Source organism: Leptonychotes weddellii, chromosome 7 (genome assembly GCF_054177405.1).
Source record: "Leptonychotes weddellii isolate Sample4059 chromosome 7, ASM5417740v2, whole genome shotgun sequence".
Lineage (NCBI taxonomy): Eukaryota > Metazoa > Chordata > Mammalia > Carnivora > Phocidae > Leptonychotes > Leptonychotes weddellii.
Window position 1 is genome coordinate 67990308 of NC_138375.1, and position 27143 is coordinate 68017450.

At 35.3% G+C, this 27143-nt stretch overlaps 1 long non-coding RNA gene and 1 pseudogene across 2 annotated transcripts in view; both read right to left on the minus strand.

The window, feature by feature from the left end:
- Positions 1-27143, minus strand: part of LOC115944620 (uncharacterized) — a 1151228-nt gene that overhangs the window by 1066642 nt on the left and 57443 nt on the right. The gene's annotated exons all lie outside the window — the stretch shown is intronic.
- Positions 22233-27143, minus strand: part of LOC145722502 (large ribosomal subunit protein uL1 pseudogene) — an 8330-nt pseudogene continuing 3419 nt past the window's right edge.

Below are 27143 nucleotides of genomic sequence, written 5' to 3' on the forward strand. Positions count from 1 at the left end.
TTTCCTGCTTTGTCAAAGATTATTTGCCCATAGAGTTGAGGGTCCATATCTGGGCTCTCTATTCTGTTCCATTGGTCTGTATGTCTGTTTTTTTGCCAGTACCATGCTGTCTTGGTGATCACTGCTTTGTAATATAGCACCAAAAACCATAAGATACCTCGGAATAAACCTAACCAAAGAGGTAAAGGATCTATACTCTAGGAACTACAGAACACTCATGAAAGAAATTGAAGAAGACACAGAAAGATGGAAAAACATTCCATGCTCATGAATCAGAAGAATAAATATTGTTAAAATGTCTATGCCACCCAGAGCAATCTATACCTTCAATGCCATCCCGATCAAAATTCCAATGACATTTTTCAAAGTGCTGGAGCAAACAATCCTAAAATTTGTATGGAATCAGAAAAGACTCCGAATTGCCAAGGAAATGTTGAAAAAGAAAAACAAAGCTGGGGGCATCACATAGCTGGTATATTTCAACAATTCTAAACTTCTCTTGGTTCCTGAAAAAAAATTATTTCTTCCTTTAATTTGGAACCTTTTCACATGCTGCTCTATCTACAATGCTTGTCCATCCCCATCCAACTCCTATTTTCACCACATTAACTTCTCTTCATCCTTGACCTTGCAGCTTACATGTCACTACTACTGGCAAAACTTATATTCCCCATTTCTAGATGTGGTGCCCTTGCTAAGTACTCACATGCCTTGTACTTCACCTCTGAGGTTCATTTTCCCACTCCATCTTACTTACCCACTTACTTGTCTATATCCCCCTCTGGACAGTATGCACAATGAAGGCAGGAGACATGTCCAAACCGTTATCATTTCATCCTAAGCACTTCACATAGTGCCTGACACTTTGTAGACTCCTACTTAATATTTGTGAAAAAATTTTTAAGTGCTCTCAAATTTCCAAATTGCAGCTAAGTAAGTATAGCCATTATGTGCTTTGTAAATAATTTCATTGTTTCCTTTTTCAAATAAATATATAATATGCCATGTCATGTAGTATGGTCTTCATTAAGGTTTTATATTTTTCAATGCCCACACCGAGAAACCATTTAATAAATACTTAAAAATAAGCGATCAGGCTTAGCTTTGTTTTTCCCTTGGCTGGGATAGTAAGCTCTAATTACTTCCAAGAACACCTCAGCCATTTTTCATTCTCAGATAGAAAAGGAGCCATTTACTCTGAGTTTTAGTCAAAAAATACATAATGTAAAAAAAAAAAAAAAAGTTTGAATGGACTGAGAGGCAGACAAGAGTCCTGGCTCTGGTCTGTCTCAGTCAAGACCTGGCTTCTGGTCTTAGCAACCTATGTGAACAGAAAGCTGCTTAACTTCTCCAAATGCTTCATATACAGAGTGATAAAATTTGGTCAGGCAATTTCAAAGAGGGAAACACTTGAATGCCATTAAAACAGAAAGAATACTGTTCTTCATGAACCCAGTTGTTGGAATCTGCATAAAAATACGGAAACTGGGACCACAAAAATGTACTAAAGAGGAAGGAAGTCTGACCAGCAGTATCTCAGTCATAACAGGATGTGGAGGTTGACTTTGGTCCTCAGCAGAGCAATACACAGACTGAGGGGCAGGAGATCCCAACAATGGGTCTGTCTACAGGGATGCTCACAACCCTAGGTGGTCATTCTTATCCCTAGTTCATGTGATGCTATCTAAGTTCTCCTCCATCCACATAGGTCAAGTGTTAAGATTGTGCTTGTCTGTTCAATTTAATCGAGGTTTTATAGATAAAAGTTTGGATTTCAAAAATTGCCACTAATTAATAAGTTAGTTAACTATATTATTCTGAAGGGGATGCAATAACTATTTCAGGTCTTTTGAGTTCTCTTGGACCAATTACTTCTTTCAATGCACAAATCTGAATCTTGCATGAAGCTAGTAGATCTCAACCCACAATGTTATTATGCCAAGACTGTTTCCTCACTTTAATTTGATATTTCTGTGGGTTATCATAAAGCAAAACAAAAAGAAGATAAAGAGCACATCTTTCTTCATAACTGCTTTGGACTGGCTTTTCTATCAACCATCACCACTGACCTTTTCCTATTCAGTATATTCCATGTAAATATGAGGATTCTCATGTGTAGATGGGAGTAGTGAAGTGTGTCAGGAGTCAAAAATAGAGCATCTGGCCCTCTCCTCAGAGAGCCATCAGCTATCTTGGAGGGCCCTTAGATTCCAGAGAAATTTACTTAGTTGGAGGCGGTTCTGGAAGGATTGATGCTATAGGAAGTTAGGAGGTGTGATTTGGGAGGACACCTGAAAAACATCTCATCAAAAATCAGGTCTGCAACCCTGTCAAAGGGACTAAAATCCCACCATAATAGAGTTAGGTCTTTGAATTAAAGAATTTAATTTCTGGATAAATTTCATAGTTTGATAATATTTAAATAGCAGTAGAGGGAACATATTTTAGCCATTTCCAGACACTAATATTATAACATAAGTAAATATATCAGATAAGATTCATTTACTTAGCAAGACTCTAGGACACCAAATAATTAAGTCAGGAACTTCCAAACTTCCAAAAGTTTCTAACTTTTCTCTATCTATTAACTCAGAATGTATAGTTCCTACTAATTCCAACACCAACCAGCAACCAGATATTTCTGAGATGGTAGAAAGTGTCTTTTAGAAACCTATGATAAAGTATATTCCCAGGAACATCTCCTTGGCATCAACAGATGAAGGGAGTATCATATCACAGGAAACCAACCTCTCTGGGGGCCATCACTGGATCTTCATATAATCCAAGTTCTAGGGCGTTCTATGGCAAAGCATAGTAGGAATTCCACTCAAAAAGAAGATTCAAAAAGCAAGGATGCTGTAGCCTAAATGTTTTACATAGATTTTAGGGGAAATGTGATTTATGATTTTTTTTTTACCTTTTACCATTTTTTATCATTTTATTTTTCATCATAAGTGTTCTTTTTAATCCCTATCCTGTATTTCACCCATCCCCCCGACCTACTACCTTTTAACATTTCTTATGATTTTTCTACATCTCTCTCCTACTTAGTCTCCATAGGATTCAGACATGTGCCCAACAGGAAGCTAAACAAGTGATGCGCAACATGTTGAACTTGAGGCTGGCTCTGCCCTTCTGCAGCCAAGGTTCACTTATTACAACACATTCATCCTTCTTTTTGCCTCAGAATAAGCTCTTCTAAAAGTTCTGTCAATGTAGGAAAAGTGCCCACCCCACCAGTTTTCCAGACAAATTACATTATGTTTGCATCTCACTTAGAACCCCGACATACTTATAAAAATGTACAGAGACATAGAATAGCATGGCTTAATAGTACAGTATAATTGCAATATAAAATGATAGAGGATGAAGAGGGGAGGCAATAGTAGGAGATGGAGTCATTTAATTAAAAGGGGCTTTTTTATGAATGCTAAACAACTCAAATTTACCCTGAGGACAATGAGAAGCAATTTATATTTTTTATAAATAGAATTGGATTCAGAGGATAGATTGGGATGGAACAACATAGGAGATTTATCTAAAATAAGAGAACCCCCTTTTTTAAGTAAGTTCTATGCCCAATGTGGGGCCTGAACTCATAACCCGGAGATCAAGAGTCACAGGCTCTACCAACTGAGCCAGCCTGATGAGCACCGGATGTTATATGGAAGTGGTAAATCACTACACTGTATACCTGAAATTAGTATTACTCTGTATGTTAATGAACTGGAATTAAAATAAAAACCATAATAATAATAATAACAATAATCATCATCATCATCATCAAAATTTTAAAAGATAGCCAAACTTATATCAGATAAAATAGACTTCAAAAAATAAAAAATAAAAAAATAAGAGAACTCGTCATCTCCCACCTGTCTTTCTAATGGACAGACTACCAACAGAATCTGGGCCAATATTGATAAAATACATTAAGCTCCTCTTAGAAAAAATGTCCTTTGGGGCACCTGGGTGGCTCAGTGGGTTAAGTGTCTGCCTTTGGCTCAGGTCATGGTCCCAGGGTCCATACATTAAGTTCCTCTTAGAAAAAATGTCCTTTGGGGCACCTGGGTGGCTCAGTGGGTTAAGAGTGTGCCTTTGGCTCGGGTCATGGTCCCAGGATCCTGGGATCAAGCCCTGCACCAGGCTCCCTGCTCAGCAGAGAGCCTGCTTCTCCCTCTCCCTCTGCTGCTCCCCGTGCTTGTGCTCTACCTCTCTCTCTCTCTCTGTAAAATTAATAAATAAAATCTTTAAAAAAAGAAAAAATGTCCTTTAATACAAAACAAGATAAACAAAGCATTCCTTCTCATCTCTATTCTTACAGAGAACAATGAGTCTGATTTTCAGTGGATACAATTCATGAGGTCCTCATCAATTTTTAAGAAAAATGACTATACCTTCCAAAGATGATATATAAAAATTCAATATATAGACACATCAAAACAGGAAGCCATTATTAAATATAAATGGTTAAATTACTTTCTTGGATGAAAATGAAATAATCTTTCCACATATATTAGTTCAGTATATTTCCTAACATTCATTTAAATGACTAATATATTTTTTCTAACAGTCACATCAATTCTTAAGTCTAGATCACTGTCCCTATTTAATGAAAAAAACTTGTATACTTATTAGCTTATGAGTATTTACATCTTATGTATATTTACATGAAAACATTTGTACAACTCAAGAAGCAAAAACATACTGAAGTCAGTTTAAGTGAATACCTTTTAAAATGCATTATAAAAATAAAAACAAGATCTTTATATACTCAGGGAAACAGTACGATTAATAAGTCACACCTACGACAAATTGGAAAATTCACAACCTCCTGATGTAATGATACATTTCTGAGCCTGTATATATGAAAAGGATGTATTTTAGGTGATTGTTCATATGGCTAAAACACAGTGTGCCTCCTTGTGCAATTGAGTTTCATAAAATTTGTAACTACCTCTTCTTTACTTCTCTTGTGACTCTGGTCCTGAACTACCACAGTGATCCTTAGGCTCTTTTCTAATTCACAAAGTGTTAATAAAGTCTATTCTTTAACCATTTCCCCAATACAGATAGAAAAAAATAAACCATAATATCAGAAAGAATGCAACAGGGGAAGGAAAAGGCAGAATTGTCTGTTTCATTAATATAAATTCCTGATTTTGCTCTGTCTTCAAAATTTGTTCTATTTCTCCCTCTCAGCCTCCAATACCACCTCCTTCACCTAATTTCTGGTCATTTGTTTACTACAATAAAATGTGCATGATGATAACATCAGAAAATGTTTGTGATAAAATGAATGGTGTATTAGTTTTCTGTGGCTGCTGTAACAAATTATCACAAACCACGTGGCTTAAAAAAACAGAAGTTTATTCTCTCACAATTCTGGGGACTAGAAGTTCAAAACCAAAGTGTCAGCAGGGCCACTGTCCTTCTGAAGGCTCTAAGACAGATTATGTTCTTTGCTTCTTCTAACTTCAGGTAGCTATTGGCATTCCTTGACTTGTGTACCCATCACTCCTCCTCTGTGGTCTACCTCTATGGTCACATTGCCTCCTCCTCTTTTGTCTGTCCTCTCTATTTGTTTCTTGTCACTAAGTTTAGGGACTTTCTGAAAAATGGAGGATGACTTCCTTTTCTCAAGATCCTCAACTTAATTTCAGTTGCAAAAACCCATTTTATTATTATTTATACAAATTCAATTAATTAACATACGATATATTATTAGTTTCAGATGTACAGTTCAGTGATTCATCAGTCTTATATAATACCCAGTGCTCATTACATCATGTGCCCTCCTTAATCTCCATCACCCAGTTACCCCATCCATCCACCCCAGCCCCTCCAGCAACCCTCAGTTTGTTTCCTATGATTAAGAGTCTCTTATGGTTTGTCTCCCTCTGATTTCATCTTGTTTTACTTTTCCCTCTCTTCCCCTATGATCCTCTGTTTTGTTTCTTAAATTCCACATATGAGTGAGATCATATGATAACTTTTTCCTGATTGACGTATTTCAGTTAGCAGAGTACTCTCTTGTTCCATCCACGTCATTGGAAATGGCAAGATTTCATTTTTTTAATGGCTGAGTAGTATTCTATCATATATATATATATATATATATATATATATATACACACCACATCTTCTTTATCCATTCATCTGTCAATGGATATCTAGGCTCTTTCCATGTTTGGCTATTGTGGACATTGCTGCTATAAACATTGGGGTGCACGTGCCCCTTCAGATCACCTCATTTGTATCTTTGGGATAAAGACCCAGTAGTGCAATTGCTGGGTCATAGGGTAGATCTGTTTTCAACTTTTTGAGGAACCTCCATACTGTTTTCCAGAGTAGCTGCATCTGCTTGCATTCCCACCAACAGAGTAAGAGGGTTCCCCTTTCTCTACAATCCTCGCCAACATCTGTCATTTCCTGAATTGTTAATTTTAGCCATTCTGACCGGTTTGAGGTGGTATCTCCTTGTGGTTTTGATTTGTATTTCCCTGATGCCAAGTGATGTTGAGCATTTTTTTCATGTGTCTGTTGGCCAGCAAAAACTGATTTTATAAATAAGATAGCATTCACAAATTTCTGGGATTAGAATGTGGACATACCTTTTTGAAGGCCATCATTCAACCCACTAAAATGGCATAATAAGTAAGTGAAACATAGTTGATAGACACTATGCATTTGTATGTAACAAATATTAGTAGATAAGGTCATCATTACTTATACAGTCAATGGAAATTTAATGGATCTAGAGGGGAATAAAATAAACATGTCTTAAATAGCTATTATGTACCAGGCAGAGAAGGGATCCAGGTTTTGTGTAGCCTAGAGAACTGTTTTTTTAGAAAATAATATAATACTATGAATACAAAAGTAGCTGTGAAAGTGAGTATATATTTAGAATGAGGAAAGAATTTGTAATAAATTATAAAGTTTTAAAAAGCTGAAAAATACTATGAACATAACAAAATCCAAAAAAATAACATCACTTTTAACAATATTATTAATTGCTACTTCCATAATACTTGTGTAATACTTTTTCCCCTACATTTTGGGTTCATTCTATCAAAAATTTGTATATCATTTTCAAAAAAATGATAATTCAGTCTTTCCTCTAGCATGGTTAATGGAAATTTGTTTTGTGTTATTGGTAGCTTAGAAGGTTTTTTTTTTCAAGCTTCAGCATAGAGGGAGTTTTATGTTTTTTATGTTGTTTTATGTTTACTCTACTGTTTGATGTTCACTATAAAACCACAGTTTTATGGTGTTTTACGATCACTGTGGGCAAGCTCTTGAAGAATCTCAGCACTTTGATCTGTAATATATGCCCCACCCCATGGACTTGGCTAGATCCTCCCTAGACTTACCCCTGGACCTAGCTAGGTCCTCCTTGCCCCTTGTGAGCTGGTCCTTGTTGGGAGAGGACACAAATGGCCACAAATCAAGACCTTCAGAGGCCCCTGATACAGACAGGGAGAGAATACCATTTGTTCAGATCCTCGGGATAAACAATGGTAGGGTCTGGATGAACAATGAGTTCTACCAGGATAAGGTTTTCATGGAGGAGGTGGGTAGACGTGGAGATGCTGGTGACCCAGAACCACCCACAGTCAGAGGACTACTACCTACAGTATGATCTGCACTTCCTCTCTATATCCAGAGAGGAGGATACGCTGGAATTGAAAAGGACCTGTGCAAGTGGGGGCCCTAAGGCTTAACCTTCATGAGTTTCATCTTAAATTCACTTCTGGAGTCAGGTATTTTATATATATCTATACTATCAATCTATATATTTAATTATTTTAAATGTTTAAATTGGTCATTTAAATTAGTTTGAAATAAAGATTATAAAGACCAATAAGATATTATAAATATTACTTCCAAGTTACAGTTTTGTAAAATTTGAGTCATATGTGTTATTGAGTCTGAAAAGATATGATAGACTTTGCATTAACCTATAAAACATACTAGAGAAATAATAGAGATCATGTCCTCTACTAATAAATAATCAGGTACAACATCCATACCTTAACATATATGTGCATATATGATTTAATATAGCACAAGTTTCATTTAAGACTCCATAAATATCAATCGGAATACCTGTGTACCAACTAGGAATATGCCCATTTCACATAACATTTTGCCTATTTCCAAAAAAAAAAATGTAGTCCATATTCCATAAACCCGATCATACAGTAAGAAAAAAAATACTGAGAATAACAAAATATCATTTAAAGTTCTGTCTTACAACAGTTCATTTAAGTATACAAGGTACACAATGCAGCACCTAAGAATAAATTAGTAATCTGCTTTATGTTAAAAAAAAAAAAAGGAAATGGCATTCTAAGATACAGCTGCATAGACTATATGATGAATATTCACATATGAGAAACTGACAAATTTATTTTCCTCCATCATTAAGCGTTTTTGTGACAAGCTGGGTATTCATCCCATTAGGGGTCTTTTTTGTGTGCATTCATTTAATCTAATGCTTGCTCATGCCCTTTCCTGACATCCTACAAGACTAGTCTTTTCTTTTCTAAATTTCTGATTACCCATATTGTTAGGAACTCATACTCAGAAAACTCTTTTCAATGATAGGAAGAAAAAACCTTGGTCAAAACTCTCATTCCACTACCTAAAGTTTGGTCTAATAGCTTTTCTTTCAGCTCACCTTAAAAAAAAAAAAAAAAGATATCAGAAATAAATGTTTTTCATTAACAAAAATATATTAACTATTTTTGCTCACCAGAATTCCATCTCCTTTATATGTCCAGATTACCCCTAATTCAGGAAAACAGAATTCCTTATTTTACAGCAGAGCCTACCACGTCAAATTCCATATTCTCAAAGTAAATTATTCTTTTCATGCATCCTTTACTGTTGTATACAAGACAAAACATTTGACTGGGGGACTTCATTCAGTTTTAGCACTCAGTAAAATGACATTTACCTAATAATAGATCATTGAAATCAATGTCCAAATGGATTCCTGGTGTTAAGGTGGAAAACAACACAGGTAATTAAACTCTGATCTCTAGAATCCCTAGTACACCACACTCACTGAGAAGCTTACTCTGAGATTTTTCTGTAAACTGCTGAAATTTGGCAAACCTATGCACTAGAAGATTTCATAACTCCTTTCCAAATATTTGACAAGAAAGAATATTCTCCATGTTAAAAAAAATGCTTGTGAAAAGTACATCATCAATGTAACAGCAGAGTTGTGGCTCCTTCATTTATTATGTATTCAATGCCTTCTTTATGTATTTCACTGCCCCTGGGTTCATGACCAAACATCAATACATGTTAACACAGTTTCAATATTTATAAGCTAAAAGCTTAGATCCATAATGGTCCTGCTACTCCATCCATACTCACCAGCATCTCAATTATACTGCCTACCAATAAGCCTCCTCAGTAATTAATGCAGGCTAACAGTTTAAAAAAATCTAATTTAAGGCTGCTTTATGGTTAGGATTGCCAAATGTCTCACTCACACCACTGCCTCTCTCCTTTTAAATACTTACTCTAGAAAGGGTTTTGTTTTGCCATATGACAGAATGTGTAAACAGGTGGCTGAGCTCAAAATTACACTTGCATAGTGATCATACCAAAGTTAAATAGGAAATAGCATTGCCTACTAATATAAATAGCAGTGACTGGTAAATAAGATAGATAAATGTCAGAAATGAACGTTTGTCTAAACAAAGATGAGTGAGAAATGGCACATATTTACACATCCAGCAACATAACTTAGCCTGTTTCACTGAACACCAAATAGAATTTACTTACTTTGTTAAAATAAATGTGAGAATTTACGTAAAATAGTTTTTCAAATGGTATTGTTCCCATTAATAATGGACATGCATGAAGAAGACTAATATAAAAATCCTTCTCTTTATATAGAAAATCTATAACAAACAACTTTTATAAATATGTCTAATCAGAATTTGATTTGTACGAATTTAAAGGATGCATATAGGCCCACTGTCCTGAAGGAGTAAAAATTTCTCCCTTAAAAATACTGTTAGCCTGGTGGTGGGTACTGAGGAGGGCACATTCTGCATGGAGCACTGGGTGTTATGCACAAACAATGAATCATGGAACACTACATCTAAAACTAATGATGTAATGTATGGGGATTAACATAAGAATAAGAAAAAAAGAAGGAAAAAAAAATACTGTTACAATAAAAACTCAACTAACAATATCCTATCAGAAATGGGAGGATGAACCCTGGCTATCTGAGAGTTTCCTAGAAAATACACATTTTTGTTGTTGTTGTTATTGAAGAATCTTTAAAAAATATTAGGCTGTTTTATTTTACCATTATAGAGTAGAAATTATTTAACTATTGAAATCTATTTGAGTTCCTAACATATTGATTTCTAATTAATTAAGGTTTCATTCACTGAAATCTAAAATGGTACTTGCATCCTAGTACGTGTTTATGCCCAAATTGGAAGGGCTTCTCTAGTTTGGAAGTGTGATTTTAATTATTCAGTAATAAGTCACTGCCAAGATGACAGGTGATCATCAGCAAGCATCTACCAAGTGAATTTTCCTTTTTTGGGGGTGAAAGAAATTCATTTGCATACTAAAATCAGATGAATCACTGCTCCAATTGGATGTTTTCATACTCTATTTCACTTTACATTAATCCACATACACAAATCCTAGTCCATTCCCCAAACTAAATAGATTCTTTAAATAAAAGAAATATAGAGAATGTGTCCTAAACAAAACAAAGATGAAAGTGGCATTGCTGTTTGCCTGACATTGGTGCTGAAAATTGTGATTCAGATCAGTGAAATATGCTAGAGATGGCTTACCAAAGAAATTTTAAGCCACTCCTTATGGTCAATTCTTTCCTGAAAGGATGGGTTTGGTTTCTCCCTCCCACTCCTACCTCTCTCCATATCTCTCTCTCTCTCTCTCTCTCTCTCTCTCTCACTCTTTCACACACACACACACATACACACACTCTATGTTACTATCATGTATGAAATGCTCACGTATAGCATACATTTAATCCTCAGAACATTCTGAGAGTTGATCTACCTATTATTATGGGCATTGCTTAGAAATAGTCACATATTTCAATAACCCACTCACCCAACAACTTCACATCCCTGCAATCCTAGTAAGAATCAGGAAATCAAGTGTTTTATTAAAGAGCTCAAGGCAGCAAAAAAATAGAGGTCAAAGCTGCACCAAAAACTCAACTCTTACATTACAAAATTTGTGTTTTTAAATATTACGCAGTTACTACTTATTTCTACATCAGACAGAATTCTGCTTAGTACAGATATGATTTTTCTAGTACATAGTAGATTAAAAGTAGAAAATGAGAGAAGAGGGAAAGCACATGTATAAGGCAGAAAAGTCAGCTGCTTAAAGACATATATATATAATGCAATATCAAAAAAATCAGTATATATATTAAATGCAATAACAAAGAATCACAGTGGTCATTTACCCTAAGGACATAATGACTCAATGACCAAAAAACTCTGAAAAGTACCATATATACAGTATATACTGATGATGTTCCAACATCTACAAGTGATCTAACTTTATTATAATTGATGTAGGTAGAAAAATGAGTTTTACAGAAAATTTTCTGTAGAAAATGGTTTAAAAAATATAGTCTGATAGGGGCGCCTGGGTGGCTCAGTCGTTAAGCATCTGCCTTCGGCTCGGGTCATGATCCCGGGGTCCTGGGATGGAGCCCCGCATCGGGCTCCCTGCTCCGCGGGAAGCCTGCTTCTCCCTCTCTCACTTCCCCTGCTTGTATTCCCTCTCTCACTGTGTCTCTCTCTGCCAAATAAATAAATAAAATCTTTAAAAAAAAGAAAAAAAATATAGTCTGATAATAAAGCTAAGTTTTTGTTGTTATAAAATTTATTTATGAAGAATGTTACATTCATTGATGATAGGTATTCACTAACTGCTGTAGGAACTTAATGTTTTTGTATATCAGACACTCTAAGAATCTCACGTACATACTTTGCATCATTGACTGTTCTCTAAAAATGAAGAAAACAAAATGGTATCTTAATATCTTTGGGCCTATTTAGAATAATAGGAAAAGAATGTGTGTCAAGCAAATAATCAGTCTGATTAACGAACCCCAACCCAATGAGGTTGGTTGTTTCTGAGGTAAAAAGTAGAGCATACAGGAAAAACAAATGACAAGAGGAAAAAAAGAAAGGATAGAATAACTTGCCTCAAAGTATGGCAGAAAAAAAAGCAAAGATAATTACAGAAAAATATGATTTATGTGAAATTCATATTATTTAAAAGAAGATAACAGAAGGGAGAGTGGAAAGAAAGGAGTAAGGTCCAATATTTTAGGATGGAAACAATCAAGAATCAAGTCCTTCTTAATGGAAAGCTCCAGGGATCCAGGAAATCTAACCTATGGGAAAAGGACTGTCATCACTGTGACCCAAAGATCAGCCTTCAGACCACCTCTGAGAAACAGAAATTATGACCAATGAATACTCTAGCCAAAACAGAAAACTTTCTGCATTTCTGTTGTAAAGTACACAACCATAAGTCTTACTACTTTCATTTTAGAAATAATAAAAAAATTCAACTGCTGTGAAATGATGGACCCATAAATAACCTTGTCCTAAGTATTAGAAATTGGCCTATAAAACCAGAAGCCAATTAAAGTATTTTCCTTAATCTTTCTCCCAACTCTAATAATTTCTTTCCTTTCCTTTTGTCCTTTGTGTGGAGGACAAAGCCTGTCAAGATTCACGCCTGCAACACAAACACAACCATCTTTCCTCCAGGTCCCAACCCAACTGTAGATCCATCATTTCAAATGACAATTCCATAGGAAATCAATATCTTCAAAGGAAGATTGCTTCAACTACTGCAGCGGGGACTGTGGGTACAGCCAGTGAATTCAAGAGAGCACACCCACTTGTAAGGGCTGCTCATTCAGGCAGGATTGATTGCAGGTAAGCTTCCTTAGAGAGGAGGTGGAGGAGCTTTTCATTTCTTCTTCTCTTTTCAACGTGCTCCTCTATTCTGGATCAAATAACAACAGTCCTGAATTATAAATAGCAGCAGGAGATAAACAAACACCCTGACCCACTCAAAATGCTAAATAATAGCTCCACCTTTTGTTTAAAGATTGATGTTCTTTCCATTCAACATATTCTTTCTTCATATTGGGCATTACTAATAGGGGCTGTGATTCACTGATGTTACATCTCCGGATACTCCATGAGAAAAACTGCGCTACAGCCTCAACTCACAAAGCTTTTTTGAACATCATAATCAAACGCAACCTAAAATCCATAAAAATTCAAAACTTGAGATTTTTTTCCTGCTTCCAACATTTTAAACTGATACTACATATTTGTAAAATACCTCTATTAAACTGTTTTTTTCTAAGTATGTGTAGTGCATGATAATTGAAGAAAAAATAAGATTTGGAAGGGAAAAGAGAAGGTACAAATTTTATCTTAATCTATTTCTATCTAATCTTTTTCTATATAATTGTTTTTACATAGTTAATCTCATACTGAGGATGCAATTTTATATGTCCTTTATAAAACTAAAAACGCAAAACATTTCCCACAGTCATGGACACTGTTCATCAAATATCATATTTCAGGGTTATATAATAATTTATTTTGCACAAGTACCATAATCCACTTAATCATCTTCCTACTGCTGATATTTAAGTTGTATCCAACATAGTATTTTGTGATTAGACATAACTCTGAGATAAATATTGGTGTGTATTTCAAAGATCTTTGACACATTCATAAAGCACTTTCTAAAAGAACTGTTGACATGTTTCTTTTTATTTATTTTTTTTTAAAGGGGATTGTGTTCTTTTTTTTTTTTTAAGATTTTATTTATTTATTTGAGAGAGAGAGTCAGAGAGAGAGAGAGAGCACAAGAGGGAGGAGTGGGAGAGGGAGAAGCAGACTCCCCGCCGAGCAGGGAGCCCGATGCGGGACTCGATCCAGGGACTCCAGGATCATGACCTGAGCCGAAGGCAGTCGCTTAACCAACTGAGCCACCCAGGCGCCCGACATGTTTCTTTTTAGATATATATTTTTTTAAATAAACCTCTTTTTGCTGCTCCCTGATGTAGATCATCAAAACTGTCCAGATATCTGTATGTCAGTGTATGAAATGTTTTCTCTAAGAAGAGTTGAAATGGAAGATGGTTCTATATTACCAAGTAAATCAGCCAAAGAACAAAGTGACTACCAGTTTAATCCCCAAACGTTTATCTTATGGTACATGAGTTGTCAGGCTCTCTTAACGCCAAGGCTTAATATTGACCCCACAAAAATAAATGCAGTATTCACTCTTCCTTCAGCACCCTAAGTATGATGGAAAAGAGAGAAAGAGAGAGAGAATATATAAAATTAGGAACTGGATCAGACACAATGAATACTTCAACCTCAGACCCATTAAGGTCACGAAGAGCAAAAAGCCCTAACAATTAGTAAGTACATGATGCAAATCAGCCCCCACTCCATGTTAGTACTTTATATTACTTTTCAATTGACCAATTTTCTAATTTTAAGAAAAGGCCAAATAGTGTTAGGTGGAAAAAATGATCATATGACAGTCAACAGCCAAGGGTTCAAGTTGTGCCTCTAACAAGCTCTGTGTCCTTGGACAAGTCAGATAATCCCCCAGAATAGCAGTGTCCTTTGTGAACTGCTTGGCTGGGAAAATTAATCTAAGTGTCTTTGGAAATTTAAAATTTTATGGTTCTCTGTCTGATTTTTATGTAACAGGATAAAATCTGTAGATGCTTTCCCACATTTCTCTTACTATTGTCTGCCCATATATCCAGAGTTATTCCTTGTCAAAGGTGGAGAGTGGGGTACAGACCAAAACAAATAATTCAAATGGATTTTTAAAGCATATAGCATTGATACTGGTCTGAAGGTCAGAGTTCTTTCGATTTGCAAGACCCAGCCACTTGAAAGGGGAAGATGTCTACTAGAATTCTAAAAATCTGGTTTTGTTCATCAGGAGTTAAGAAGGATCTCAGGGCAAAGGTTTATAGCATTGCTTTTCAAACTGGTGTTCAAGGCCCACAGGTAAGTCACAAAAACAATTTCCTAGGTCTAGACTAGCATTGTTTCGTTTGTTTCTTCCCTAATTAATTAGAACAGAGTACACTGCAATTAGTAAGACTAAGGTAAGCGTGTGATTTCTGGGGTTGATATGAAAATGTATATCTCACAAAGGGTTTCTATCAAAAAGAAATTTGAAGAATACTAGTTTAGATTATAAACCACATTAGGGAGGGGGAGGAATATGCTTATGTAAGTCCAGTTGTCCAGAACCTTCGTATGTTCATGGGTGATAATGGGAGAGAGAGCTTGTAGAGGATTGGGGGGGGGGTGCTATGCACAACTGCTCAACTGTTGTACCAGACTCTTTCTTTTCCCACTGATGGCTTGAAACCCAGAGAAGCAGAGTCTACAGAAACCACCAAAACTTTCATAAGAATATGAAGGCAGAAAAAAACTCCATTTATTGTGTGGATTTTGGAGTTAGGCAGCCTAGTAGTGTGATGTTTGCCAACATGGAGCCATCACTTTTGAGTATAGATTACAACAGGACAGGCATAGACAGAAAAGTATCTTGATATTCATGCCCACTCCACCATCCTTCCTTGAATCCTGTAGGATGTGGAGAGAATCAGAAAAGACTCTCTTGCCCAAGTCAGGGAGAAAAATAAATGAAAATTAAGATATGGTGTCCCTGAAGGTTAAGGGGATGAGAAATAGGGTGAGGGTGGGGAGGCTTACAGCACAGAATGAACTTCCCAGAATGCTCACTGCCCTCTGCTGACACTGACAAAACAGATGGCAAGGTATTCCAGCACTGAACACAGCAGATAGGAACCCCAGACCTATTATCTCCCTCCAATGTCATGAAAATATGGAAGCGCCTTAGAACCTAGATCCTCTTGGGGAAGAGGGGCAGGAAAGGAGACTTAAGTTGCCGGAGTTTATCCAGAAGATACAGCTTTAGACTAGAAGTTACCTTGATTTGGCAAGATTGATTTCCATTATAGTAGAAATGGGGACTTGGAATACATGTTAAGTTCATTTAAAAAGAAATAACCAATCTGTATTTTTTTATTCATTACACAGTCCTCTTACATTAGATTTTAAATACTTCTAAGAGCATAAGATATTTTGTTGTTTTTAAACACTTTTAGTTCTGAGGCCAATATCTTCCACATAATTATTGATCAATAAATGTTATTTTCAGAGCTTCCCAAACCTTTTATTGGCATGGCATATATGAAAATTGGAACTTGGGCACCTGGGTGGCTCAGTCTGTTAAGCATCTGCCTTCGGCTCAGGTCATGATCCCAGGATCCTGGGATTGATCAAGTCCCGAGTCGGGCTCCCTGCTTAGCAGGGAGTCTGCTTCTCCCTCTGCCCCTCACCCCAGTCTCTCTCTCTCTCAAATAAATAAATAAATCTTTAAAAATAATAAAAATAAAAATTGGAACCTATATCGTGGGTTAAAGTAAAAGAGGTTCACCTGCCCAGAGTCTGGGGCCACAATATGCCCCACTGATGTTATCTAAAGACTAATGGAATCAATCAATGACTACACAAGCATTTTAAAGCATGTAGTCTATTGTATTACTAAATAAAATTTGCATAGTGGATTAAATTCATTTGTGTGATGCTTAACACAGTACCACATGTAAAACACCACATTTACTGTAGGACACACAAACATTATAGCAAATGTCTGCGGTTTCTGGTTAAGGCAATCAAATCTTTCAACATCTTGTAAATATTAAGAAAACATCTGTTTACAAGTGTCTATAGTGATCCCTGTATATCAGCATATCAGGCTGATAATGCTATATAGCATACAATTATTCAAGACATTGATTCAGAACTTATGCCGAGTATGAACCATTATTTCTTAAATGTTTCATAAATAATCAGCAACACTTCCCTGCTTATTAGCAATGGCTCCATGAACAAGCCCCTTAGTACACAGAAATGTCAGAGGTCCTATTGTAATCAATTACAGATAGGTTATATATTATTTTTTCTATTGCTTCTAAATGTCATGATGATTTTTTCCTGTTTTGAAGTGTACTTTTATTGCATTCTGGATTGTTTTATTACTCTAAAAATCCATTTGAGTCATTTTTAAGTCCAAAAGTATATTTTACTGAGTGACCACATTGATTCTTTTGATCTCTACTGAATAAATAATGTTCATTTTTAATGACCTATTATTTTTCTAGGAGATCATGAAACTTTAAAAATAACTCTTGCTGGAATTCATGTCAATCAATTACAATGATGCAATATAGAATTATGGCTAAATAAAAAAAAAATTCCACCATGAATTAGATAAGAGAATAATTGTATTCTAGGAAATAGAATCAAAGAGGGCATGATTTTCTTTTAATAATTAGTCAAGAATCCAGCCACATGGATTTAATGATTTTAACGGTATGTTCAAAATACCGTGAAAAAGAAATTTAATTACTTTTTTTAGGTGAATCTTTTACCAGGACACCAGTTTAGTATATTATATAGAAATTAAATAAAGGTATTCCTTTAGCACCAGTGGTCTCTGAACACAAATAACTTACAAGGCCCCATTCCACTATCACCTTCTCCACAAAGCCTTCCCTGAGATCCAACCCAGAAACTGACCTCTCCCTCTTCTTGACTCCAGAAGCACATAGCATCTGGACTGCTCAAATAGCACCTATCATATGTGTCCTTTTAAAATAAATCAAGAGGGCGCCTGGGTGGCTCAGTTGGTTAAGCGACTGCCTTCGGCTCAGGTCATGATCTTGGAGTCCCTGGATCGAGTCCCGCATCGGGCTCCCTGCTCGGCAGGGAGCCTGCTTCTCCCTCTGACCCTCCCCCCTCTCATGTGCTCTCTCTCTCTCATTCTCTCTGTCTCAAATAAATAAATAAATAAATCTTTAAAAAATAAAATAAAATAAATCAAGAAAAGACAACATTCATCCCAAAACAGAAGGAAAATCAAAATATCTTAAATTATTCAATAAAGGTCATGGCCAAATTGAGGGGTATATTATATCATTTATATTTTAAAAATCTGTTCTAAAGTGAACCAGAAAGTTGGATTTTGTTAGAACTAATGGAAATAGCAAAGTGTTTTAACCATTATGATGTTAAATTTCTCATTTTAAGGCTTTAGTTCATGAATATTTTATTTATTAATATATACAACAAAGAAGTAATCTACATATTTATGTGTGAGTTCATAGCAATGTGATTGTTCTTTTGTGCAAAGTAGACTTGTCAACATTAAAGTTCCTGTACTAAACAATAAAGTCTTTTGTAATCAAAAGTGCATTTCTCCAAAACAATAAATACATTGGCACAGCCTGACAGCCTGTTACAAACCCTATAGTAAACACATTAGTTCCACATGAGGTTATTTTCATTTTTCCTTCTCTCTCTTCTTCACAACAGTGAGTTAAATTGTCATTGCAACCAATGTACAATGGGCTGGATAATCTCAGTGCACAAATTATAAAATGCATGTTAAGGATTGAGCACAGTGGCTAGTTCCCTCTAAATGCTCAATAAAAGGTTGCTATAAAACAAGTTTTACATTGTTGCACACATCAGAAATATATTTAGAACTGCCTAATGGGACAAAAATGAATTATCCAAAGGACATTAGTTTATTTTATGAAATCTAAAGAATAACTGAACAACCAAGTTATGGGGAAAACAAAGAAGCATCTGGATCTTAGGAAAAATTGAGACCAAGAACTTAATACCATTAGATCACTCAGCTCTTCCTTTCTCCTCACACCAGCTTCATTCTTTCTAGATGCAGAGGCCTTTCTCAACACATACTGACCATATCAACCAGAAATCCTACACTTATGTATTTACTCAGGTGAAATAAAAACTTAGTTCACACAAAAACCTCATACAAAAATATTACAGGTTTATTCATAATTACCTAAAACTAGAAACAACCCAAATGTCTCTCAACTGAGGAATGAAGAATCAAACAGTGGTACGTTCACATACTAGAATATTACTCAGTAATCAGCAATAAAAGAACAAACTATGATAAATGCAACATGTATGCATCTTAAATGTATTTCACTAAATGAAATAACTCAGACTCAAAAAGCTACACACTATATGATTCCATTTATATGACGTTCTTGTAAATGCAAAACTATAGAAACAGAAAATATATCTGTGGTTCCAGGGATTGGTGTGGGGGAAATTCTCAACCACAAAGGAGTACAGAGAAGTCTGGGGGATGGGAGTGCTGGAGCTGTTTCTATATCTTGGTTGTGATGACATTTAAACCACATTTACACCGTTTCCATTTAGTGAATTTCCTCAAATCCAAAGGACAGTACACTAAAATGGGTGAATTTTACTTTATGTAAATTACACCTTGGAAGTTTTTGAAAAAGAAATGACAAAAATGGCTTAGAAGGAAGGACATGACAAATACTGAAGAGATAAAATACTGAAGATATTGTCTTGGATATAGATCATAGGAGTCCCTGAAATAAAAAAAACAAAGCAAGGGGATAGAACAAATACTAAAAACTAATATACAAGAAAACTTTCCTGAGTTCAAGATTTGAAACTGCATATTAAAAGAGCACCCATGTACCTTACAGACTCGGAACTACTATCATTAAAGTATACTCTAAAAAATTACTGAACTTTAAAGGGAAAAAATATCTTTGGGCATTTTTTAAAAGCATTTATCTTATAAGAAAAATAAAATTAGATTATCATCGGACTTTGACAGCAATGTCTTATGCCAGAAAAAAATGGAATAATATATTTGAGAATCTCAATGACAGAATATGTGTCTCAAGGACTTCACATCCAGCAAAACTGATTTTCAAATATAAAGGGCATAAGACAAACTATTACCAACGTTCAAGAATTCAGGAATGCTCTCGTAAGCACTTCCTAAGAAATCTACTATGGAAAGAATTCTGGCAACCAAAATGACTACAGAAATATCAACATAAGCACTGATGACTGAGGATTACATTTATAATTACATTTAGAACTAAAACTAAATGAATTAAATTAAAAGGAAAAGGATATAGTATGTAACTGTTATATACTCAGACCTTACAGTTCAACCACTAAAAAATGAAATGAGCAAGGAATGTGAATAGCATATACAAAAATTACTTATAACTGTGTTCCATACTCATATTGATAATGGCTGTATTTAGTAATGTCATTTTAAGGCTGTTGTATGTATAATTCAGGATAAAGGAAATAAGAAATTATGGCATAATTTTAATCTGATCATCTCCTATGTCCCTGAGAAGAGGTTACATAAAAATCCTATAGTACTTAAATTTATTGGAAAATATCAATATAAACTCATATATTATTTTTGGATAGGTATATATTTAAAGGTATAGTATTTCTATGTGCTTCCCGCCTCTTCCTACAAACTTAATTTTATTAAAATGCCTAGAAACAATGACTAGACCAACATAAATAGGTATCCCTAATATCCAGATTTTAAATTTGAAATCCAACTTTCCACTGAATAATCCAGAGTTTGATTTCTTGGAAAAAGGCTGATTCTAGGACTGAGACGGGAAATACACAAGATAAGGCCAGAAATTTCTGGCAAACTAGACAGAGAGTAGAGAAAGGAAGGAATCAAAAACTAACAGAATGCTGTCAAAACACTCATGGGCCAAATGGAAGAGGTTCCCACTAGGCAAAAATGAGACAATTTATGCTTCAGAAAAATAATAATGCCAAGAGACTGAAACATATCACAACACATTTAAATCTATGAGTTCATAATGATAGGGAAAAAAGCCAATGGGTCTCTGCAAGATGACTGGAAATCAATTATGTATCTTGGAAACTGGTAAATTACAAGAAATAATTAAACATCTATACTGTCTTCTTTTTTATACTTATTACTCCCTTGAGTTTATTAGTTTAGCACCCTGGTGTGCACAGGTGATAAACTAATAAAGAAACTCAAGGGAGTGATAAGTATAAAAATCAAGGTAGTGGTTTTTACTGGGGCAACTGGGATTCAGATAGGGCACATGGATGGATTCTAGGATGGCAGACAAAATTCTATTTCCTACTCAGGTAGTGGCTACAAGGGTGTTCACACTATATTAATTCATGAAGCTCATATATTTTTTTGTGGTTTTACATATTTGTTTTATTTTAAAACAAAAAGTCATAATTTATACAGAAACCTAACAAATAGATTCTTAAGTTTTTCTAGAGAGTAAATATAGAAAAATAGCAAAGATAAGTTTGGAAAAAAGGAATAATATGCAATCACTTTCTCTACCAGTTATAAATATAAAGATTTGGTAACTAAAACAGTATGGTACTAGGAGGAAAGTAAGTAAGGAGATGAATGGAACATAATAGCTCAAATTTTTAAACTCATACACACAGACTTAATATGAGAACTACCTAATTCACATGGTAATTAAACATACATTTCAAATTGATTTAAGATCTAAAACTGAAAAACTAAACTATAAAGGAGTTAAATAAAATACAGGTCAGGTTGGGAGGGCTAAGCAAAAGGGAAAACTTTTTAAGATACTCATAAGATTCAGAAAACATAAAAGAAAATATTGACATTTGAATAAATGGGAAAAAATCTCAAAGATGAAATATAACTAATTTTTTTAAATGACAACTAAGATTATGTATTAGAACCTTATATGATGAGCAAAAGATTATTATCCCTTACATAGAAAGAAGGTTTATATATTTTAAAAAGCAATAATTTAATAGAAAAAAAAGTCAAAGGTCATGAATAGGTAATAGATGAGGGAAAATAATACACACACACACACACACACACACACACATACCTACTCCATATAGAAAATGATGTTCAGGGGCGCCTGGGTGGCTCAGTTGGTTAAGCGACTGCCTTCGGCTCAGGTCATGATCCTGGAGTCCCGGGATCGAGTCCCTCATCAGGCTCCCTGCTCGGCAGGGAGTCTGCTTCTCCCTTTCCCACTCCCCGTTTGTGTTCCCTCTCTCGCTGTGTCTTTCTCTGTCAAATAAATAAATAAAATATTAAAAAAAAAAAAAAAAGAAAATGATGTTCAACCTCAATGCCATTCATAAGTTTTAACCTATTGGATTTGCAAAAAAAAAAAAAAAAAAGTTTACATTAAAAATAACCAATGTTTGAGAATATACAGTTACACAGGTACAGGTACTGTCACAGAATCTTTTCTCCTCCTGGAAATCTTTTAATTATTTATTATTTATTATTGTCATTTTTAATGGTAGCACTAGAGTTTATTAAGCTGTACCTTAATACAGGCACTGGGGCTTGCCCATGATCCTCTTGATGTACAAAGCCCGGACATTCTGCCAATCCTTCTTTTGCAATGATTCCAGAAAACTGACATCTAAGTGGATGTTGTACACAAGCTCATCATCTGTCATCTTCACGTGGCCAACAGCCACTGCCAGACACAGCACCTTCTTCATCTGGAATCTATCGTGGACTTCACTTTATCCATTTTGGCCACCATGTTCTCATTGTGGGTCAGCAAGAAAGGGAATTTGCCATCCTCATTCAAGTGTGGGCCCAGGATTTGTGGGATCTGCTTGATCAGAGATTCTGAGGCCAAAAAGGCATCATACTTCTTGGCCAGCTTCTTGACTAACTTTTTATTCTTGTTGAGTTTCTTCAGTGCCTCAATGTCCATGTGGGGAATATCCATAACCTTGGCCTCATCACAGTGCTGCTGATCCCCCAAAACACATACAGAGAACTTGGGGCAGGGAATGGACTTAAGCGTGATGTGCCCAAGAAGGGTTTGTCCTTCTGAGGGTCAGAGTTCTTCAAGATGATCTGCAGCTCCACCATCTCCAAAAACTTCCTGGTTACCACGCAGAACCCTCCCCCTCCCCTTCCACCAACGCCACCCACCCCCCACCCCACCACCCTGCCACCCCGCCCCAAACCCTGGCCTTGTACAGAGTGTCTCTGGAGCCTTTGCTGCTCATGGTGACTCACTCCACAATAACTGGAAACTCCTGGAGATCGTTTAAATGAATATAGCAATTTTTGAACCTAAATGAATTATCTCTTTCATACTTTTCATCTTTTTGTCTTTTGTGCTGAATTCTAAGTAAACTCATTTGTTCCATCTTCTTAATCATTAATTAAATCTTCATCTCTGATTATGCTACTGTTCAGCCCATTTACTGAGCTTTTTATTTTGATGATCTCTAATCAGCTAATTTTTTTAAGCCTGTCATTGTTTCCTGGTTGCATTAGCTTCTTTAATCTCTTTAAGGATATAAATTATACTGCTTTAAAATCCTACTTGTTCTTTAATTCTATTTTCTCTGGTATTATCCATGAAATTTCATGGATTCAGTTATCATTAAATGTTTGGTAATATTCAGATGGGTGCTCATCTTCTGCTTTAGTTGTGCATTGGCTCCTACCCAATCACCTCCTTTTCCTTCTTTTGCAACAACAGAAAATGCTGGAATAAACTCCTTATATACAAATATTTTCCCTTTTGTAGGATGGATTCACAGAAGTTGGTGAAATAGTTGTTCATTATAAATTTAATAAATAATGCCAGATTATGTTACTTACAAGTTGGAATAATTCACACACCCACTAGCAATCTGTTAGCTAGCCTCATTTCCCCATATCATCACCACCTTTGCTGATGTTTTCAAGCTAGATTTTGGATTTCTCTAAGTACTGCTAGTACACTATGAATTAGATATTACCTTCTTTGCAGTTGTACTTAAATACTCACTATTTGTGTAAGTTCAGCGTCTGGATCCCTGTTACCGTGCTTTCCTTTTTTCCCCATATTAATTTTCACATTCTAGCATACTACATAATATACTCATTTATTATATTTATTGTTTAATGTTTATCTCCCCCTACTGAAACAAGAAGCTGGAAACTATTTTGCTCATAGATATTTCCAAATGCCTAAAACATGGGCACTTAATAGCTACTCAGTATATATTTGTTGAATGAGTAAATGAATGATAGTTCACTTAATATCCAGTAAAAACTTGGAATATTTTTTCCTGAAAAAAAATGGTCTGCCAAGTGCTTATTATAAAGATAGATCTGCTTCCTCTAACAAATATTATGAACTCCTACAATCATGTATACATTCCAAGCTGGCTATACAACAAACCTGCTACAAGAGGAAATCAATATAACATGATTCCTTCTTGGAATCCATTCAGGAAGCATAAGCCACCAGCAGAAACAAAAGAAAACATGCTCATCATAACTGGCTTTTGAGTGTGGACTCTGAGTTTTTGAGTGTGGAGACTGTCTCAGAGAAAGGCTTCAATATATTCATAATTTATCAATCATATTGCTTGTTCTGGAAGTAATAATAAGAAACAATAGTTTAAAGTAAATGTTATTTGTCATTTTAATATACCAAACATCAAATAATATAATTTTAAATGAGATGACAATATATACCAATTAGATAGTCTCCTGTTTTTATGGTGATCTTAAAAATAATACCTCCATGTAGCACTTTATAGTTTTCATTGGAGCCTCACAACAACAACACTGGGAGCTAGGTAGTACAAATATTATTACACTCATTTCAAAAATCAGGAAACTGAATCCAGTAAGTTAAGTGATTAATTAGTAAGGAAGGAAGCCAGCACTTGAATACATGTCTTTGGAAACATTTCTTTCTGAAGAAGCAAGAGATTAAACAAAAAGCAAATATTTGGAGTCAGAAGTAGATTTCTATTCTCTTTAATTACTAGATATGGAAACATCAACCACTGAATTATCTACCCTAAGCCTCAATTCAGCATCTATTTATGTGCCATTGGTTAGAAAAGGATAAGAAAACAGCCTTGCATCAAAGGAAATCAATTATCCAATTATCTAAAATTTAAAATATACTAAAAGTTTATTTATATTGTTCATTCATGGCATTTCTCTGAAACATAACGTTGTTCTCTATTTTCCTTCTGTTTGCAAGATGCTTCTGGATGTAAGAATTCATTGTTGTGTAATTTATCTTTCTGCCACCATCCAACAGGATGACTAAAGCTGGGCCAGCCACCTGATACAGTGCTGTGAAACTTAAGAGAAGGAGGCTCTGTTGTTTTACCTCTATTATCTTCCCTCTCTTCAAGTGCATCTGTCCCATGCCAATCCTATTCTACCCCAATGCCTTACTTCCAGTCCCCAAGACTTCAAGTTTTTGGAGTTGCATAAAGATTAATCTTGGTAATGAATCGGGTTGGGGCACAAAGTTCCTTTCCTCCTGTTTCTCTTCTCTTCTGCCCTTTTGGGCTAGTCGTTTCTTTAAAATTCTAATCAGTTTAACAAACACTCCTTGAGTGCCTTCTATGCTGACAATACTAAGGTGCTAGGAACAGAAAGATATGTAGAGCACAATCCCTATCCTTAAGGAGATTATAATTTATTAGGGGAGAGAGATAATTAAAGAAATCAAATTGCTATAATTCAATACATACAGTGGTTAAAGATAAGCTCAAGGTTTTATAGAAAGAGAGAGAGGAGGAACAATTAACCATTCTAAGGGTGGAAAGAATGCTAATAAAAAACTACAAGAAATGAAATCTGATCTTACAGCATGGATAGGAATTAGCAAATGAAAAAGAGTGTTACAAGTGGAAAAAGAATATGAATAATTACATAGAAGCATGATGCCAAAGGTTTTGTTCAGGTTACAAATGGGTATTTCAGGGAGCATAAAATGTGCTTAAGTTTTGAACACGTGCATTCAAGGTGTCCTTAGGAAATGTTTTTCAGGAAGCTTAGGAGAAAAGTCAAGACAAAATATCTAGCTGCCACCAATAGTATAATAAGTTGAAGATAAGTACAATTGAAAAAATCAAATAAGGTCTGGAGTGGGGAGAGCATTGCTATTTTATATGGCATGGTTAGGAAATGCTTCACTTTTAGGGTGATTTTGAGCAAAAATCTAAAGTGAGAAGATGAGTCATATGAATATCTAGGAATAGAGATTTCCAAGAAAAAGAAATAGCAAATGCAAGGTTCTTGAGTTATGAGTGTGCTTGGATTGGGAAACAACATGGGGTCAGTACGGATGAAAAATATTACAAATGGACAAAGAAAGTAAAAGGAAGTGATGTCAGAGAAAGAATAAGGAGCCAGATGAAGTAGAGCCTTAATGAACATTATATAGACTTCATTATGTGGAATTTTACTTTGAATAATATTGGAAGCCAGTAGAAATTTAAATTGGCAAAGTAATATGATTTATGTTTTAATAAACCTACTCTGGCTATTACCTACTGAATCTACTGTGTGGGGCAAAAGCAAAAACAGGCCTTTGTTGTTGTTGTTGTTTTGGAAGACCATACCATTAATTCATGAGAGAATGATAGTAGTTAAGAGTGGTAACAAGAACTGGTAGGATTCAGGTACCTTTTGAAAGTAGAGCTCACAGGATCTTTTGAGTTTGAGTATATGAGAAAGGATAAAATTAAGGTTCAAAAGATAATACAAAGTCTCAAATAAGAAGGACCAGTCAGTAAGAAAGGAAAACAAGTTATGAATGCACAGAGCAAAGAAAGTATATTTGTTTAAAGGAAGTTTAGAGAAGGAGAATGTAGCAATATCGTCTAAAGCAGTAGAGTAAAAAAAAAAAAAAAAGGATAAAAATATCCATTGGAGTTAACAATTTTGAAGGTGTTATCTTTTGCCAAAGCAGTTTCAATGAAGTGGCAAGGCAGAAATTGGACTGCAATGATTTGGAGAGTGAATGGGGCCCAAGGAATGAGAGACAGCACTAAATGTTATCACTTCAAAACTCAACAGAGTGGAAAGAAAAGGGTTATAGTTCCTGGGTATTTAAAGTAAAAAGATTTAATCAGGGCGCCTGGGTGGCTCAGTCGGTTGAGCGACTGCCTTCGGCTCAGGTCATGATCCCAGGGTCCTGGGATCGAGTCCCACATCGGGCTCCCTGCTCTGCGGGGAGCCTGCTTCTCCCTCTCCCACTCCCCCTGCTTGTGTTCCCTCTCTCGCTGTGTCTCTCTCTGTCAAATAAATAAATAAAATCTTTAAAAAAA